Source organism: Rhipicephalus microplus, unplaced genomic scaffold (genome assembly GCF_043290135.1).
Source record: "Rhipicephalus microplus isolate Deutch F79 unplaced genomic scaffold, USDA_Rmic scaffold_58, whole genome shotgun sequence".
In the NCBI taxonomy this organism is placed as follows: domain Eukaryota; kingdom Metazoa; phylum Arthropoda; class Arachnida; order Ixodida; family Ixodidae; genus Rhipicephalus; species Rhipicephalus microplus.
This window is the reverse complement of record NW_027464631.1, coordinates 79274-98410: the sequence shown is the minus strand read 5'-3', so window position 1 is coordinate 98410 and position 19137 is coordinate 79274. Positions and strand designations below refer to the sequence as shown.

The window sequence follows — 19137 nt, the reverse complement described above, 5'->3', positions numbered from 1 at the left end:
TTGGCTAGCACGTTCGGCTGTTAACCGAAAAATTGGAGTTTCGAGCCCTCCCGGGAGTGGTGGTTCGCTTTTTTCTTTGCGCTGATAGCTTTGAAGATATGTTCTGATGGTGGTGAGAGTGAAGCACGACTGTCTCCGTGGCGCAATTGGCTAGCGCGATCGGCTGTTAACCGAAAGGTTCGAGGTTCAAGCCCTCCCGGGAGTGGTGTGTTGCTTGTTTCTTTGCGCTGATAGCTTTGAAGATATGTTCTGTTGGTGGTGAGAGTGGAGCACGACTCTCTCCGTGACGCAATTGGCTAGCGCGATCGGCTGTTAACGAAAAGGTTGGAGGTTCGAGCCCATCCGGTGGTGGTCCGGCGCTTTTTTTCCTTTGGGCTGACAGCTCTGAAGAAATGTTCTGACGGTGGTGAGAGTGGAGCAGGACTGTTTCTGTGGCGGAATTGGCTAGCGCGATCGGCTGTTAACCGAAAGGTTGGAGGTTCGAGCTCTCCCGGGAGTGGTGTGTTGCTTTTTTCTTTGCGCTGATAGCTTTGAAGATATGTTCTGATGGTGATGAGAGTGGAGCACGACTGTCTCCATGGCGCAGTTAGCTAGCGTGATCTGCTGTTAACCGAAAGGTTGGAGGTTCGAGCCCACCCGGTGGGGGTGCGGCGCTTTTTTTTCTTTGCGCTGATAGCTTTGAAGATATGTCCTCATGGTGGTGAGAGTGGAGCACGACTGTCTGAGTGGCGCAATTGGCTGGCGCGATCGACTGTTAACCGAAAGGTTGGAGTTTCGAGCCCACCCGTTGGTGGTGCGGCGCTTTTTTTTTTCTTTGGGCTGATAGCTTTGAAGATTGTTCTGATGGGAGTGAGAGTGGAGCAGGACTGTGTCCGTGGCGCAATTGGCTAGCGCGATCGGCTGTTAACCGAAAGGTTGGATGTTCGAGCCCACGCGGTGGTGGTGCGGCGCTTTTTTTTCTTTGGGCTGATAGCTTTGAAGATATGTTCTGATGGTGGTGAGAGTGGAGCAGGACTGTCTCCGTGGCGCAATTGGCTAGCGCGATCAGCTGTTAACCAAAAGTTTGGAGGTTCGAGCCCACCCGGTGGTGGTGCGGCGCTTTTTCTTCTTTGGGCTGATAGCTTTCAAGATATGTTCAGATGGTGCGGAGAGTGGAGCAGGACTGTCTCTGTGGCAGAATTAGCTAGCGCGATCGGCTGTTAACCGAAAGGTTGGAGGTTCGACCTCTCCCGGGAGTGGTGTGTTCCTTTTTTCTATGCGCTGATAGCTTTGAACATATGTTCTGATGGTGGTGAGAGTGGAGCACGACTGTCTTCGTGTCGCAAATAGCTAGCGCGATCGGCTGTTAATCGAAAGGTTGGAGGTTCGAGCCCACCCGGTGGTGGTGCGGCGCTTTTTTTTCTTTGCGCTGATAGCTTTGGAGAAATGTTCTGACGGTGGTGAGATTGGAGCACGATGGTCTCCGTGCCGCAATTGGCTAGCGCGAAAGGCTGTTAACCGAAAGCTTGGAGTTTCGAGCCCACCTGGTGGTGGTGCGGCGCTTTTTTTCTTTGGGCTGATAGCTCTGAAGAAATGTTCTGACGGGGGTGAGAGTGGAGCACGACTGTCTCCATGGCGCAATTGGCTGGCGCGATCGGCTCTTAACCGAAAGGTTGGAGGTTCGAGCTCACCCGGTGGTGGTGCGGTGCTTTTTTTACTTTCGACCGATAGCTTTGAAGATATGTTCTGATGGTGGTGAGAGTGCAGCACGACTGTCTCCGTGGCGCAGTTGGCTAGCGCGATCTGCTGTTGACCGAAAGTTTGGAGGTTCGAGCCCACCCTATGGTGGTGTGGCGCTTTTTTTGGGCTGATAGCTCTGAAGAAATGTTCTGATGGTGGTGAGAGTGGAGCACGACTGTCTCCGTGACGCAATTGGCTAGCGCGATCGGCTGTTAACCGAAAAGTTGGAGGTTCGAGCCAACACGGTGGTGGTGCGGCGCATTTTTTTTCTTTGGACTGATAGCTTTTAAGATATCCTCTCATGGTGGTGAGAGTATAGCAGGACTGTCTCCGTGGCGCAATTTGCTAGCGCGATCGGCCATTAACCGAAAGGTTGAAGGTTCGAGCCCTCCCGGGAGTGGTGTGTTGCTTTTTCACTTGCGCTGATAGCTTTGAAAATGTGTTCTGATGGTGGTGGGAGTGGAGCACGACTGTCTCCGTGGCGCAATTGGCTAGCGCGATCGGCTGTTAACCAAAAGGTTGGAGGTTCGAGCACTCCCGGGGACGGTGTGTCGCTTTTTTTTCTTTGAGCTGATAGCTTTGGAGAAATGTTCTGACAGTGGTGAGAGGGGAGCACGACTGTCTCCGTGGCGCAATTGGCCAGCGCGATTGGCTGTTAACCGAAAGGTGGGAGGTTTGAGTCCACCCGGGGACGGTGTGTCGCTTTTTTTTTTTTTCGCTGATAGCTTTGAAGATATGTTCTGATGGTGGTGAGAGTGGAGCACGACTGTCTCATTGGCGCAATTAGCTAGCGCGATCGGCTGTTAATCGAAAGGTTGGAGCTTCGAGCCCACCCGGTGGTGGTGCGGCGCTTTTTTTTCTTTGCGCTGATAGCTTTGAAGATATGTCCTGATGGTGGTGAGAGTGGAGCACGACTGTCTCCGTGGCGCATTTGGCTAGCGCGAAAGGCTGTTAACCGAAAGCTTGGAGTTTCGAGCCCACCCGGTGGTGGTGCGGCGCTTTTTTTTCTTTGGGCTGATAGCTCTGAAGAAATGTTCCGACGGGGGTGAGAGTGGAGCACGACTGTCTCCGTGGCACAACTGGCTGGCGCGATCGGCTGTTAACCGAAAGGTTGGAGGTTCGAGCTCACCCGGTGGTGGTGCGGTGCTTTTTTTTCTTTGGTCTGATAGCTTTAAAGATATGTTCTGATGGTGGTGAGAGTGGAGCAGGACTGTCTCCGTGGCGCAAATGGCTAGCGCGATCGGCTGTTAACCTAAAGGTTGGATGTTCGAGCCCACGCGGTGGTGGTGCGGCGCTTTTTTTTCTTTGAGCTGATAGCTTTCAAGATATGTTCTGACGGTGGTGAGAGTGGAGCAGGACTGTCTCCGTTGCACAATTGGCTAGCGCGATCGGCTGTTAACCGAAAGGTTGCAGGATCGAGCCCACCCGGTGGTGGTGCGGCGCTTTTTTTTCTTTGGGCTGATAGCTTTGAAGATATGTTCTGATGGTGCTGAGAGTGGAGCGGGACTGTCTCTGTGGCGGAATCGGCTAGCGTGATCGGCTGTTAACCGAAAGGTTGGAGGTTCGAGCTCTCCCGGGAGTGGTGTGTTGCTTTTTTCTTTGTGCTGATAGCTTTGAACATATGTTCTGATGGTGGTGAGAGTGGAGCGGGACTGTCTCCGTGGCGCAATTGGCTAGCGCGATCGGCTGCTAACCGAAAGGTTGGAGGTTCGAGCCCACCCGGTGGTGGTGCGGCGCTTTTTTTTTCTTTCGGCTGATAGCTTTGAAGATATGTTCTGATGGTGGTGAGAGTGGAGCAGGACTGTCTCCGTGGCGCATTTGGCTAGCGCGATCGGCTGCTAACGGAAAGGTTGGAGGTTCGAGCCCTCTCGGGAGTGGTGTGTTGCTTTTTTCTTTGCGCTGATAGCTTTGAAGATATGTTCTGATGGTGGTGAGAGTGGAGCACGACTGTCTCCGTGGCGCAATTGGCTAGCGCGATCAGCTGGTAACCGAAAGGTTCGAGGTTCAAGCCCTCCCGGGAGTGGTGTGTTGCTTTTTTCTTTGCGCTAATAGCTTTGAAGATATGTTCTGTTGGTGGTGAGAGTGGAGCACGACTCTCTCCATGGCGCGATTGGCTTGCACGATCGGCTGTTAACCAAAAGTTTGGAGGTTCGAGCCCACCCGGTGGTGGTCCGGCGCTTTTTTTCCTTTGGGCTGATAGCTCTGAAGAAATGTTCTGACGGTGGTGAGAGTGGAGCAGGACTGTCTCCGTGGCACAATTGGCTTGCGCGATCGGCTGTTAACAGAAAGGTTGGAGCCTCGAGCTCTCCCGGGAGTGGTGTGTTGCTTTTTTCTTTGCGCTGATAGCTTTGAAGATATGTTCTGATGGTGGTGAGAGTGGAGCACGATTGTCTCCGTGGCGCGATTGGCTAGCGCGATCGGCTGTTAACCGAAAGGTTGGAGGTTCGAGCCCTCCCGGGATTGGTGTGTTGCTTTTTCACTTGCGCTGATAGCTTTGAAGGTGTGTTCTGATGGTGATGAGAGTGGAGCACCACTGTCTCCGTGGTGCAATCGGCTAGCACGTTCGGCTGTTAATCGAAAGTTTGGAGGTTCGAGCCCACCCGGTGGTGGTGCGGCGCTTTTTTTGTTGGGCTAATGGCTTTGAATATATGTTCTGATGGTGATGAGAGTGGAGCAGGACTGTCTCCGTGGCGCAATTGGCTAGCGCGATCGGCCGTTAACCGAAAGGTTGGAGGTTCGAGCGCTCCCGGGGACGGTGTGTCGCTTTTTTTTTCTTTGCGCTGATAGCTTTGGAGAAATGTTCTGACAGTGGTGAGAGTGGAGCACGACTGTCTCCGTGGCGATTTTGGCTAGCGCGATGGGCTGTTAACCGAAAAGTTGGAGGTTCGAGCCCACCCGGTGGTGGTGCGGCGCTTTTTTTGCACTGATAGCTTTGAAGTTATGTTCTGATGGTGGTGAGAGTGGAGCACGACTGTCTCCGTGGCTCAATTAGCTAGCGCGATCGGCTGTTAAATGAAAGGTTGGAGGTTCGAGCCCACCCGGTGGTGGTGCCGCGCTTTTTTTTCTTTGCGCTGATAGCTTTGGAGAAATGTTCTGACGGTGGTAAGATTGGAGCACGACTGTCTCCGTGGTGCAATTGGCTAGCACGTTCGGCTGTTAACCGAAAAATTGGAGTTTCGAGCCCTCCCGGGAGTGGTGTGTCGCTTTTTTCTTTGCGCTGATAGCTTTGAAGATATGTTCTGATGGTGGTGAGAGTGAAGCACGACTGTCTCCGTGGCGCAATTGGCTAGCGCGATCGGCTGTTAACCAAAAGGTTGGATGTTCGAGCCCACGCGGTGGTGGTGCGGCGCTTTTTTTTCTTTGGGCTGATAGCTTTGAAGATATGTTCTGATGGTGGTGAGAGTGGAGCAGGACTGTCTCCGTGGCGCAATTGGCTAGCGCGATCAGCTGTTAACCAAAAGTTTGGAGGTTCGAGCCCACCCGGTGGTGGTGCGGCGCTTTTTCTTCTTTGGGCTGATAGCTTTCAAGATATGTTCAGATGGTGCGGAGAGTGGAGCAGGACTGTCTGTGTGACGCAATTGGCTAGCGTGATCGGCTGTTAACCGAAAGGTTGGAGGTACGAGCCCTCCCGTTAGTGGTGTGTTGCTTTTTTTTCTTTGGGCTGATAGCTTTGAAGTTATGTTCTGATGGTGGTGAGAGTGGAGCACGACTGTCTCCGTGGCTCAATTAGCTAGCGCGATCGGCTGTTAAATGAAAGGTTGGAGGTTCGAGCCCACCCGGTGGTGGTGCCGCGCTTTTTTTTCTTTGCGCTGATAGCTTTGGAGAAATGTTCTGACGGTGGTAAGATTGGAGCACGACTGTCTCAATGGTGCAATTAGCTAGCGCGATCGGCTGTTAACCGAAAGGTTGGAGGTTCGAGCTCTCCCGGGAGTGCTGTGTTCCTTTTTTCTATGCGCTGATAGCTTTGAACATATGTTCTGATGGTGGTGAGAGTGGAGCGGGACTGTCTCCGTGGCGCAATTGGCTAGCGCGATTGGCTGTTAACCGAAAGGTTGGAGGTTCGAGCCCACCCGGTGGTGGTGCGGCGCTTTTTTGTTCTTTTGACCGATAGCTTAGAAGATATGTTCTGATGGTGGTGAGAGTGAAGCAGGACTGCCTCCGTGGCGCAATTGTCTAGCGCGATCGGCTGTTAACGGAAAATTGGAGGTTCGAGCCCTCTCGGGAGTGGTGTGTTGCTTTTTTCTTTGCGCTGATAGCTTTGAAAATATGTTCTGATGGTGGTGAGAGTGGAGCACGACTGTCTCCGTGGCGCAATTGGCTAGCGCGATCGGCTGTTAACCGAACGGTTCGAGGTTCAAGCCCTCCCGGAAGTGGTGTGTTGCTTTTTTCTTTGCGGTGATAGCTTTGAAGATATGTTATGTTGGCGGTGAGAGAGGAGCACGACTCTCTCCGCGGCGCAATTGGCTAGCGCGATCAGCTGTTAACCAAGAGGTTGGAGGTTCGAGCCCACCCAGTGGTGGTCCGGCGCTTTTTTTCCTTTGGGCTGACAGCTCTGAAGAAATGTTCTGACGGTGGTCAGAGTGGAGCAAGACTGTCTTCGTGGCGCAGTTGGCTAGCGCGATCGGCTGTTAACCGAAAGGTTGGAGAATCGAGCTCTCCCGGGAGTGGTGTGTTGCTGTTTTCTTTGCGCTGAAAGCTTTGAAGATATGTTCTGATGGTGGTGAGAGTAGAGCACGACTGTCTCCGTGACGCAATTGGCTAGCGTGATCGGCTGTTAACCGAAAGGTTGGAGGTACGAGCCCTCCCGTTAGTGGTGTGTTGCTTTTTTTTCTTTGGGCTGATAGCTTTGAAGATATGCTCTGAGTGTGGTGAGAGTATAGCAGGACTGTCTCCGTGGCGCAATTTGCTAGCGCGATCGGCTGTTAACCGAAAGGTTGGAGCTTCGAGCCCTCCCGGGAGTGGTGTGTTGCATTTTCACTTGCGCTGATAGCTTTGAAGATGTTTTCTGATGGTGGTGAGATTGGAGCACGACTGTCTCCGTGGCGCAATTGGCTAGCGCGATCGGCTGTTAACCGAAAGGTTGGAGGTTCGAGCGCTCCCGGGGACGGTGTGTCGCTTTTTTTCTTTGGGCTGATTGCTTTGGAGAAATGTTCTGACAGTGGTGAGAGTGCAGCAAGACTGTCTCCGTGGCGATTTCGGCTAGCGCGATCGGCTGTTAATCGAAAGGTTGGAGGTTCGAGCCCACCCGGTGGTGGTGCGGCGCTTTTTTTTCTTTGCGCTGATAGCTTTGGAGAAATGATCTGACGGTGGTGAGATTGGAGCACGACGGTCTCCGTGGCGCAATTGGCTAACACGTTCCGCTGTTAACCAATAAATTGGAGGTTCGAGCTCTCCCGGGAGTGGTGTGTTCCTTTTTTCTATGCGCTGATAGCTTTGAACATATGTTCTGATGGTGGTGAGAGTGGAGCGGGACTGTCTCCGTGGCGCAATTGGCTAGCGCGATTGGCTGTTAACCGAAAGGTTGGAGGTTCGAGCCCACCCGGTGGTGGTGCGGCGCTTTTTTGTTCTTTTGACCGATAGCTTAGAAGATATGTTCTGATGGTGGTGAGAGTGAAGCAGGACTGCCTCCGTGGCGCAATTGTCTAGCGCGATCGGCTGTTAACGGAAAATTGGAGGTTCGAGCCCTCTCGGGAGTGGTGTGTTGCTTTTTTCTTTGCGGTGATAGCTTTGAAGATATGTTATGTTGGTCGTGAGAGAGGAGCACGACTCTCTCCGCGGCGCAACTGGCTAGCGCGATCAGCTGTTAACCAAAAGGTTGGAGGTTCGAGCCCACCCGGTGGTGGTCCGGCGCTTTTTTTCCTTTGGGCTGACAGCTCTGAAGAAATGTTCTGACGGTGGTGAGAGTGGAGCAGGACTGTCTTCGTGGCGCAGTTGGCTAGCGCGATCGGCTGTTAACCGAAAGGTTGGAGAATCGAGCTCTCCCGTGAGTGGTGTGTTGCTGTTTTCTTTGCGCTGATAGCTTTGAAGATATGTTCTGATGGTGGTGAGAGTAGAGCACGACTGTCTCCGTGACGCAATTGGCTAGTGTGATCGGCTGTTAACCGAAAGGTTGGAGGTTCGAGCCCTCCCGGGAGTGGTGTGTTGCTTTTTTTTCTTTGGGCTGATAGCTTTGAAGATATGCTCTGAGTGTGGTGAGAGTATAGCAGGACTGTCTCCGTGGCGCAATTTGCTAGCGCGATCGGCTGTTAACCGAAAGGTTGGAGCTTCGAGCCCTCCCGGGAGTGGTGTGTTGCATTTTCACTTGCGCTGATAGCTTTGAAGATGTTTTCTGATGGTGGTGAGATTGGAGCACGACTGTCTCCGTGGCGCAATTGGCTAGCGCGATCGGCTGTTAACCGAAAGGTTGGAGGTTCGAGCGCTCCCGGGGACGGTGTGTCGCTTTTTTTCTTTGGGCTGATTGCTTTGGAGAAATGTTCTGACAGTGGTGAGAGTGCAGCAAGACTGTCTCCGTGGCGATTTCGGCTAGCGCGATCGGCTGTTAATCGAAAGGTTGGAGGTTCGAGCCCACCCGGTGGTGGTGCGGCGCTTTTTTTTCTTTGCGCTGATAGCTTTGGAGAAATGATCTGACGGTGGTGAGATTGGAGCACGACGGTCTCCGTGGCGCAATTGGCTAACACGTTCCGCTGTTAACCAATAAATTGGAGGTTCGAGCTCTCCCGGGAGTGGTGTGTTCCTTTTTTCTATGCGCTGATAGCTTTGAACATATGTTCTGATGGTGGTGAGAGTGGAGCGGGACTGTCTCCGTGGCGCAATTGGCTAGCGCGATTGGCTGTTAACCGAAAGGTTGGAGGTTCGAGCCCACCCGGTGGTGGTGCGGCGCTTTTTTGTTCTTTTGACCGATAGCTTAGAAGATATGTTCTGATGGTGGTGAGAGTGAAGCAGGACTGCCTCCGTGGCGCAATTGTCTAGCGCGATCGGCTGTTAACGGAAAATTGGAGGTTCGAGCCCTCTCGGGAGTGGTGTGTTGCTTTTTTCTTTGCGGTGATAGCTTTGAAGATATGTTATGTTGGTGGTGAGAGAGGAGCACGACTCTCTCCGCGGCGCAACTGGCTAGCGCGATCAGCTGTTAACCAAAAGGTTGGAGGTTCGAGGCCACCCGGTGGTGGTCCGGCGCTTTTTTTCCTTTGGGCTGACAGCTCTGAAGAAATGTTCTGACGGTGGTGAGAGTGGAGCAGGACTGTCTTCGTGGCGCAGTTGGCTAGCGCGATCGGCTGTTAACCGAAAGGTTGGAGAATCGAGCTCTCCCGGGAGTGGTGTGTTGCTGTTTTCTTTGCGCTGATAGCTTTGAAGATATGTTCTGATGGTGGTGAGAGTAGAGCACGACTGTCTCCGTGACGCAATTGGCTAGTGTGATCGGCTGTTAACCGAAAGGTTGGAGGTTCGAGCCCTCCCGGGAGTGGTGTGTTGCTTTTTTTTCTTTGGGCTGATAGCTTTGAAGATATGCTCTGAGTGTGGTGAGAGTATAGCAGGACTGCCTCCGTGGCGCAATTTGCTAGCGCGATCGGCTGTTAACCGAAAGGTTGGAGCTTCGAGCCCTCCCGGGAGTGGTGTGTTGCGTTTTCACTTGCGCTGATAGCTTTGAAGATGTTTTCTGATGGTGGTGAGATTGGAGCACGACTGTCTCCGTGGCGCAATTGGCTAGCGCGTACGGCTGTTAACCGAAAGGTTGGAGGTTCGAGCGCTCCCGGGGACGGTGTGTCGCTTTTTTTCTTTGGGCTGATTGCTTTGGAGCAATGTTCTGACAGTGGTGAGAGTGCAGCACGACTGTCTCCGTGGCGATTTCGGCTAGCGCGATCGGCTGTTAATCGAAAGGTTGGAGGTTCGAGCCCACCCGGTGGTGGTGCGGCGCTTTTTTTTCTTTGCGCTGATAGCTTTGGAGAAATGTTCTGACGGTGGTGAGATTGGAGCACGACGGTCTCCGTGGCGCAATTGGCTAACACGTTCCGCTGTTAACCAATAAATTGGAGTTTCGAGCCCTCCCGGGAGCGGTGTGCCGCTTTTTTCTTTGCGCTGATAGCTTTGAAGATATGTCCTGATGGTGGTGAGAGTGGAGCACGACTATCTCCGTGCCGCAATTGGCTAGCGCGGAAGGCTGTTAACCGAAAGCTTGGAGTTTCGAGCCCACCCGGTGGTGGTGCGGCGCTTTTTTTCTTGGGGCTGATAGCTCTGAAGAAATGTTCTGACGGGGGTGAGAGTGGAGCACGGCTGTCTCCATGGAGCAATTGGCTGGCGCGATCGGCTGTTAACCGAAAGGTTGGAGGTTCGAGCTCACCCGGTGGTGGTGCGGTGCTTTTTTTACTTTCGACCGATAGCTTTAAAGATATGTTCTGATGGTCGGAGAGTGGAGCAGGACTGTCTCCGTGGCGCAATTGGCTAGCGCGATCGGCTGTTAACCGAAAGCTTGGAGTTTAGAGCCCACCTGGTGGTGGTGCGGCGCTTTTTTTTCTTTGGGCTGATAGCTTTGAAGATATGTTCTGATGGTGGTGAGAGTGGAGAAGGATTGTCTCCGTGGCGCAATTGGCTAGCGCAATCGGCTGTTAACGGAAAATTGGAGGTTCGAGCCCTCTCGGGAGTGGTGCGTTGCTTTTTTCTTTGTGCTGATAGCTTTGAAAATATGTTCTGATGGTGGTGAAAGTGGAGAACGACTGTCTCCGTGGCGCAATTGGCTAGCGCGATCGGCTGTTAACCGAAAGGTTGGAGAATCGAGCCCTCCCGGGAGTGGTGTGTTGCTTTTTTTCTTTGGGCTGATAGCTTTGAAGATATGTTCTGATGGTGGTGAGAGTGGAGCAGGACTGTCTCCGTGGCGCAGTTGGCTAGCGCGATCTGCTGTTGACCGAAAGTTTGGAGGTTCGAGCCCACCCTGTGGTGGTGTGGCGCTTTTTTTCTTTGGGCTGATAGCTCTGAAGAAATGTTCTGATGGTGGTGAGAGTGGAGCACGACTGTCTGCGTGGCGCAATTGGCTAGCGCGATCGGCTGTTAACCGAAAAGTTGGAGGTTCGAGCCAACACGGTGGTGGTGCGGCGCTTTTTTTTTCTTTGGACTGATAGCTTTTAAGATATCCTCTCATGGTGGTGAGAGTATAGCAGGACTGTCTCCGTGGCGCAATTTGCTAGCGCGATCGGCTGTTAACCGAAAGGTTGGAGGTTCGAGCCCTCCCGGGAGTGGTGTGTTGCTTTTTCACTTGCGCTGATAGCTTTGAAGATGTGTTCTGATGGTGGTGAGAGTGGAGCACGACTGTCTCCGTGGCGCAATTGCCTAGCGCGATCGGCTGTTAACCAAAAGGTTGGAGGTTCGAGCACTCCCGGGGACGGTGTGTCGCTTTTTTTTCTTTGAGCTGATAGCTTTGGAGAAATGTTCTGACAGTGGTGAGAGGGGAGCACGACTGTCTCCGTGGCGCAATTGGCTAGCGCCATTGGCTGTTAACCGAAAGGTGGGAGGTTTGAGTCCACCCGGGGACGGTGTGTCGCTTTTTTTTTCTTTTCGCTGATAGCTTTGAAGATATGTCCTGATGGTGGTGAGAGTGGAGCACGACTGTCTCCGTGGCGCATTTGGCTAGCGCGAAAAGCTGTTAACCGAAAGCTTGGAGTTTCGAGCCCACCCGGTGGTGGTGCGGCGCTTTTTTTTCTTTGGGCTGATAGCTCTGAAGAAATGTTCTGACGGGGGTGAGAGTGGAGCACGACTGTCTCCGTGGCGCAATTGGCTGGCGCGATCGGCTGTTAACCGAAAGGTTGGAGGTTCGAGCTCACCCGGTGGTGGTGCGGTGCTTTTTTTTCTTTGAGCTGATAGCTTTCAAGATATGTTCTGATGGTGGTGAGAGTGGAGCAGGACTGTCTCCGTTGCACAATTGGCTAGCGCGATCGGCTGTTAACCGAAAGGTTGCAGGATCGAGCCCACCCGGTGGTGGTGCGGCGCTTTTTTTTCTTTGGGCTGATAGCTTTGAAGATATGTTCTGATGGTGGTGAGAGTGGAGCGGGACTGTCTCCGTGGCGCAATTGGCTAGCGCGATCGGCTGCTAACCGAAAGTTTGGAGGTTCGAGCCCACCCGGTGGTGGTGCGGCGCTTTTTTTTCTTTCGGCTGATAGCTTTGAAGATATGTTCTGATGGTGGTGAGAGTGGAGCAGGATTGTCTCCGTGGCGCATTTGGCTAGCGCGATCGGCTGCTAACGGAAAGGTTGGAGGTTCGAGCCCTCTCGGGAGTGGTGTGTTGCTTTTTTCTTTGCGCTGATAGCTTTGAAGATATGTTCTGATGGTGGTGAGAGTGGAGCACGACTGTCTCCGTGGCGCAATTGGCTAGCGCGATCGGCTGGTAACCGAAAGGTTCGAGGTTCAAGCCCTCCCAGGAGTGGTGTGTTGCTTTTTTCTTTGCGCTAAAAGCTTTGAAGATATGTTCTGTTGGTGGTGAGAGTGGAGCCTGACTGTCTCCGTGGCGCAATTGGCTAGTGCGATCGGCTGTTAACTGAAATTTTGGAGGTTTGTGCCCACCCGGTGGTGGTGCGGCGCTTTTTTTTCTTTGGGCTGATAGGTTTGAAGATATGTTCTGATGGTGGTGAGAGTGCAGCAAGACTGTCTCCGTGGCGCAATGGACAAGCTGAATCGGCTGTTAACCGAAAGGTTGGAGTTTCGAGCCCTCCCGGGAGTGGTGTGTTGCTTTTTTCTTTGCGCTGATAGCTTTGAAGATATGTTCTGATGGTGGTGAGATTGGAGCAGGACTGTCTCCGTGGCGCAATTGGCTCGCGTGATCGGCTGTTAACCGAAAGGTTGGAGGTTCGAGCCCACCCGGTGGTGGTGCAGCGCTTCTTTTTCTTTGGGCTGATAGCTCTGAAGAAATGTTCTGATGGTGGTGAGAGTGGAGCCGGACTGTCTCCGTGGCTCGATTGGCTAGCGCGATGGGCTGTTAACCGAAAGGTTGGAGGTTCGAGCCCACCCGGTGGTGGTGCGGCGCTTTTTTTCCTTTGGGCTGATAGCTCTGAAGAAATGTTCTGACGGTGGTGAGAGTTGAGCACGACTGTCTCCGTGGCACTATTGGCTAGCGCGATCGGCTGTTAACTAAAAGGTTCGAGGTTCGAGCCCTCCCGGGAGTGGTGTGTTGCTTTTTTTTCTTGGGCTGATAGCTTTGAAGATATGTTCTGATGGTGGTGAGTGTGGAGCAGGACTGTCTCCGTGGCGATTTTGGCTAGCGCGATCGGCTGTTAACCGAAAGGTTGGTGGTTCGAGCCCACCCGGTGGTGGTATGGCGCTTTTTTTGTTTGGGCTTTTGGTTAACAGCCGATCCTTTTGGTTAACTTTTGGTTAAGTTTTGCCGGTTAACTTTTTTTGGTTAACTTTTGGCCGAACCTTTTGGTTAACAGCCGATCGCGCTAGCCGATTGGGCCACGGAGAGAGTCCTGCTTCATTCTCATCACCATCAGAACATATCTTCAAAGCTACCAGCCTAAAGAAAAAAAGCACCGCACCACCACCAGGTGGGCTCGAACCTCCAATTTTTTGGTTAACAGCCGATCGCGCCAGCCAATTGCGCCACAGAGACAGTCGTGCTCTACTCTCACCACCATCAAAACATATCTTCAAAGCTATCAGCCTAAAGAAAAAAAAGCGCCGCAACACCACCGGGTGGTGGCCTCGAACCTCCAACCTTTTGGTTTATAGCCGAACGTGCTATCCATTTGCGCCACGGAGACAGTCGTGCTCCAATCTCACCACCGTCAGAACATTTCTCCAAAGCTATCAGCGCAAAAAAAAGAAGCGCCGCATCACCACCGGGTGGGCTCGAGCCTCCAAACTTTCGGTTAACAGCCGATCGCGCTAGCCAATTGCGCCACGGAGACAGTCGTGCTACACTTTCACCACCATCAGAACATATCTTCAAAGCTATCAGCGCAAAGAAAAAAGCAACACACCACTCCCGGGAGGGCTCGAAACTCCAACCTTTCGGTTAACAGCCGATCTCGCTAGCCAAATGCGCCACACAGACAGTCCTGCTCCACTCTCACCCCCATCAGAATATATCTTCAAAGCTATCAGCCCAAAGAAATAAAAAGCGCCGCACTACCACCGGGTCGGCTCGAACCTGCAACCTTTCGGTTAACAGCCGATCGCGCTAGCCAATTGCGCCACGGAGACAGTCGTGCTCCACTCTCACCATCATCAGAACATACATTCAAAGCTATCAGCCGAAAGAAAAAAAAGCGCCGCACCACCCCTGGGTGGGCTCGAAACTCCAACCTTTCGGTCAACAGTCGATCGCGCTAGCCAATTGCGCCACGGAGACAGTCGTGCTCCACTCTCACCACCAACAGAACATATCTTCAAAGCTATCAGCCCAAAAAAAAGCGCCGCACCACCACCGGACGGGCTGTAACCTCCAACCTTTCGGTTAACAGCCGATCGCGCTAGCCAATCGCGCTACGGAGACAGTCATGCTCCACTCTCACCATCATCAGAACATATTGCCACGTTCCATTTCCCAAGCTTTTGTTATCGTCCCAAAACACCACACGCTTCTCAGCGCAAACCGCGCCTGCAGTTTTCGAGAGGGTTCCGGACTGTAGTAGATCATTTCGATAAGATCACGCCCACTGTGCGAATGATACAGATGTTCTGGAACGTACGCCGCCGCCAGCGGTAGCGCTAGAACATTCGACGGCGGGAGTATAAATGCCGACGCGCTTCGCCGCTTGTCAGTTGTTGATCGAAGGTCGACGCTCCGTTCGCCGCTATCAGTCCGAGACTGCTATCTGTGCGAGACTGCTGCTGTAATTGGACTTTCCGTTTACCGGGCACAGGTTCGCCCAAATAAACAGTTAAATCCCAACACGAAGTCTCCTGTCTTCGGCCACGTCACGACACCGTGACATCTGGTGGAGGTGCTGCTTCGTTCATGTACCGCACGCCCCCGTCAAGCCGTGAACCCAGCCCACGTCGCAGGGAAGACACCGACGCCAACCAGGAGCAGCGAACAAGCCGCCGACAGCAAGGGCTACCACCGGAGTACGGGATTCTAGAAGACAAGGCGCGGAAGACCAAGGCCATGACCGCGACTGCAGCGACAATGACAACCGCCGCATCCCTGCCCACGATGGTCATGCATCAACCCAGGGAACCACCAATTTTCCATGGGTCATCGTTCGAAGACCCGGAGTCCTGGTTAGAAACATACGACCGTGTGGCCGCCCTCAACCACTGGGACAACGAAGAAAAGCTCCGGCGTGTGTACTTCTACCTGGAAGACACCGCAAGGACCTGGCTAGAAAATCGTGAGTCCACGCTCCGAACGTGGGATGTCTTTTGCGGCGCATTTCTGCAAACGTTCGCGAACGCCGCTCACAAAGAAAGGGCCGCTGCTCAACTAGAGACCCGGGTTCAGCTACCGAATGAGAAGGTTGGAATTTTCACAGAGGAGATGACCCGCCTATTTCGTCACGCTGACCCAGACATGCCTGAGGAGAATAAAGTTCGTTTCCTCATGCGAGGGGTCAAACAGGAGCTCTTCGCGGGACTAATGAGGAATCCACCGAACACCGTCCAAGAATTTGTATCCGAGGCGACCACCATCGAAAAAACCCTTGACATGCGCACCAGACTGTATAATCGTCGCCTGACTCCAGAATGCGCTGCTGCTCAAACCAGTGACTCCGAAAACCTGCGTGAAACGATCCGAGCGATCGTGCGGGAAGAGCTGCGCAAACTGTTGCCTTCGGCGCAACCTCAAGTGGATTCGATTGCCGACATTGTGCGAGAAGAAGTTCGGCAATCACTTCCAATTCCCCATACACCGCTGCCCGAGCCAGAAACTATGAGCTACGCCGCTGCAGTGCGCCACAACGCTCCTCCCCGTCCACGCCAAAACGCCGCCCCGTCGCACTTCCGTCGCCAGACACCACCGCCGCCACCACCCCCACCGACGACCTACCGTTCATCAGCGGGCCAGCGCAGTGCGCCGAGGAAAACCGACGTTTGGCGCACCCCTGACCACCGCCCACTGTGCTACCACTGCGGCGAGGCCGGGCACACTTACCGCCGTTGCCAGTACCGACAGATGGGACTGCGTGGCTTCGCCGTCGATGCACCACGTCCGCAGCCAGGAGAACGACCACGTGACATTGCCGACTACTTGACAGGAACTCGGTGGACACCACGAAGCTCTTCGCGTTCGCCGTCGCCCAGCCGCCGCACGTCACCGCACCACCGACAGTACTCTGGCCCAACTCAGGGCCGGTCTCCTAGCCCGTATCCGGGAAACTAAGGGCAGCAACCGGTGGAGGTGCGGTTGCTGTGTGACGAACTACCGAAGATCCTCCGACGACGTCGACGCCGCGACGGAGCTTTCCGAACACAACGCCAACCAGGCAAAGCCCTGACGGCGAAAGCTCACTTACTGAAGGTGGCCTGACGACGCAACATGGAAGCAGCGGAACAAGCCGACGCAGCCGTGACCCGACGCCACGCCCTAACTGTAATGCGAGACGGCGAACTAGCGACCTCGACGTTCTTATCGACGGCCACAGTGTGACCGCTCTCGTCGATACTGGAGCCGACTATTCTGTCATCAGTGGGTCGTTCGCCGCAAAGTTAAAGAAAGTTAGGACAGCTTGGAAAGGCCCTGAAATCCGCACAGCCGGAGGTCATCTCGTAATGCCTGCAGGAATCTGCACAGCGAGAGTCACCATTAACGGCCGTATTTATCCTACAGACTTCATAGTCCTACAGCGTTGCTCGAGAGATGTCATCCTTGGCATGGACTTCTTATGCCTCCATGGTGCTGTCATCAACCTAAAAACTAAGTCGATAACGTTATCCACAGAAGAAGCACTACCACCGCGCACGCCGTCTGGACACCATGCCTTGAATGTGCTGGAAGAACAAGTTACCATTTCGCCTCGCTCAAGCGTCATTATTTCAGTCGGCGCTCCTGAATCACCTGACTTCAAAGGCGTCGTTGAAGGCAGTCAGCATCTGTTGGTCACCCGAAATATTTGCGTCGCAAGAGGAATTGCAGAGCTGCGGGGAGGCAAAGCAACGGTTATGCTCACGAATTTCAGCAATGAGTACAAACATGTGAACAAAGGAACAACGGTCGCATACATCGAAGAAATTGTCAAAGCCACCAGTGCTTTCGCCCTCGCCGATTCTGCGGAACCTGCTCAGAGGAACCAAGCCCCTCCCATAGCTTTCGACGTCAATCCCAGACTTCCGAACGATAAGCAAGAACAGCTCAAGGCCCTGCTCCTGCAATACGAAGATTGCTTTTCGTCGTCATCGAAAATTCGGCAGACCCCAATCACGAAACATCGCATCATAACCGAAGAAAATGCCAGACCACTCCGTCAGAGTCCGTACAGGGTTTCGACGCGAGAACGTGAGGCCATGAAGAGACAAGTTGATGAAATGCTGCGGGATGACATTATCCAGCCGTCCAAGAGCCCATGGGCATCCCCCGTGGTGTTAGTGAAGAAAAAGAATGGAACCCTACGTTTCTGCGTCGATTATGGCCGCCTGAACAAAATCACAAGAAAGGACGTGTATCCTCTCCCACGAATAGACGACGCACTTGATCGGCTCCATAACGCCAAGTACTTTTCGTCAATGGACCTCAAGACTGGCTATTGGCAAATCGAAGTCGACGAAAGAGACCGACAGAAGACGGCGTTTATAACACCGGACGGCCTCTTCGAGTTTAAGGTGATGCCCTTCGGCCTTTGCTCAGCGCCTGCAACTTTTCAACGCGTTATGGATACAGTACTTGCAGGATTGCAGTGGCAGACTTGCCTTGTGTACTTGGACGACGTCGTCGTGTTTTCCTCGAGTTTAGACGAGCATCTTCGGCGCCTTGAAGCTGTACTTCAAGCCATCAAGACTTCCGGACTCACACTGAAGCCAGAAAAGTGCAGACTTGCGTATGAAGAGCTCTTGTTTCTGGGGCACGTTATCAGCAAGTCTGGAGTTCGTCCTGATCCACGGAAAACAGCCGCCATCGCCTACTTCCCGCCGCCCACTGACAAGAAAGCCGTGCGCCGATTTCTGGGCCTGTGCGCCTATTATAGGCGGTTCGTGAAAAACTTCGCCCGCATCGCTGATCCTCTCACTAACCTTACCAAGGCCGACGTGGAGTTCAAGTGGGAAACGCCACAGGAACACGCTTTCCAGGAGCTTAAACATCGCCTCCAGACGCCTCCGTTACTTGCCCATTTCGAGGAATTCGCCGAGACAGAAATACATACTGACGCAAGCAGCGTAGGTCTTGGCGCCGATCTTGTGCAGAGGGCTGACGGACTTGAAAGGGTTATTAGTTACGCCAGCCGATCGCTTTCCAAAGCAGAAGCAAATTATTCCACAACAGAAAAGGAGTGCCTCGCCATCATCTGGGCTACGTCGAAATTTCGCCCATACCTCTACGGCAGGCCCTTCAAAGTTGTGAGCGACCACCACGCCTTGTGTTGGCTAGCCACTTTGAAGGACCCTTCAGGTCGCCTCGCACGATGGAGCCTGAGACTTCAAGAATATGACATTACTGTCATTTACAAGTCCGGCAAAAAACACTCCGACGCCGACTGTCTCTCTCGTGCGCCTGTCGACCAGCCGCTACCCGACGACCCGGATGATGACTACTTCTTGGGAACGATCACTACCGACGACTTCGCTGAACGACAGCGGGCCGACCCGGAACTTAAGGCCCTAATAGAATACCTCGAAGGCAGGACCGCCGAAGTCCCGAAGGTATTTAAGCGCGCACTTGCGTCGTTTTTTCTACGAAACGGTCTTCTACAAAAGAAAAACTTTTCACCGCTTCGGGCTAAGTACCTCCTTGTGGTGCCTTCAGCTTTGCGACCAGAACTCCTACAGGCCCTGCACGACGATCCGACGGCAGGGCAACTCGGTGTTTCTCGCACGCTCGCGAGGATACAAGAAAGGTACTACTGGCCGCGTCTTACCACCGACGTCACTCGTTATGTGAGGACATGCCGGGAATGTCAGCGACGCAAGACACCGCCGACACGGCCAGCGGGACTTCTGCAGCCAATAGATCCACCTTGCCGACCTTTCCAGCAGAATGGTATGGACCTACTGGGGCCGTTCCCGACGTCGGCTTTCGGAAACAAGTGGATCGTGGTAGCTACCGACTACCTCACCCGCTACGCCGAGACAAAAGCCCTGCCAAAAGGCAGTGCATCCGAGGTAGCTAAGTTCTTCATCGAAAATATCGTCCTACGTCACGGCGCCCCGGAGGTCCTTATCACCGACAGAGGAACGGCATTCACTGCCGACTTAACTCAAGCGATCTTCGCATACAGCCAAACAAACCACCGCCGGACGACAGCGTATCACCCACAGACCAACGGCCTCACCGAGCGGCTTAACAAG

General features: G+C 53.4%; 3 non-coding genes across 3 annotated transcripts; all 3 read left to right on the top strand.

Moving 5' to 3' along the window:
• The first annotated feature begins 6752 nt into the window (after positions 1–6752).
• TRNAN-GUU (transfer RNA asparagine (anticodon GUU)) lies at positions 6753–6826 on the top strand. The gene has a single exon. It is a non-coding gene; the product is annotated as a tRNA-Asn (tRNA).
• A 1249-nt stretch (positions 6827–8075) lies between these two features.
• Positions 8076–8149, top strand: TRNAN-GUU (transfer RNA asparagine (anticodon GUU)). Its single transcript has one exon. It is a non-coding gene; the product is annotated as a tRNA-Asn (tRNA).
• A 1249-nt stretch (positions 8150–9398) lies between these two features.
• On the top strand, positions 9399–9472 carry TRNAN-GUU (transfer RNA asparagine (anticodon GUU)). The gene has a single exon. It is a non-coding gene; the product is annotated as a tRNA-Asn (tRNA).
• The last annotated feature ends 9665 nt before the right edge of the window (positions 9473–19137 follow it).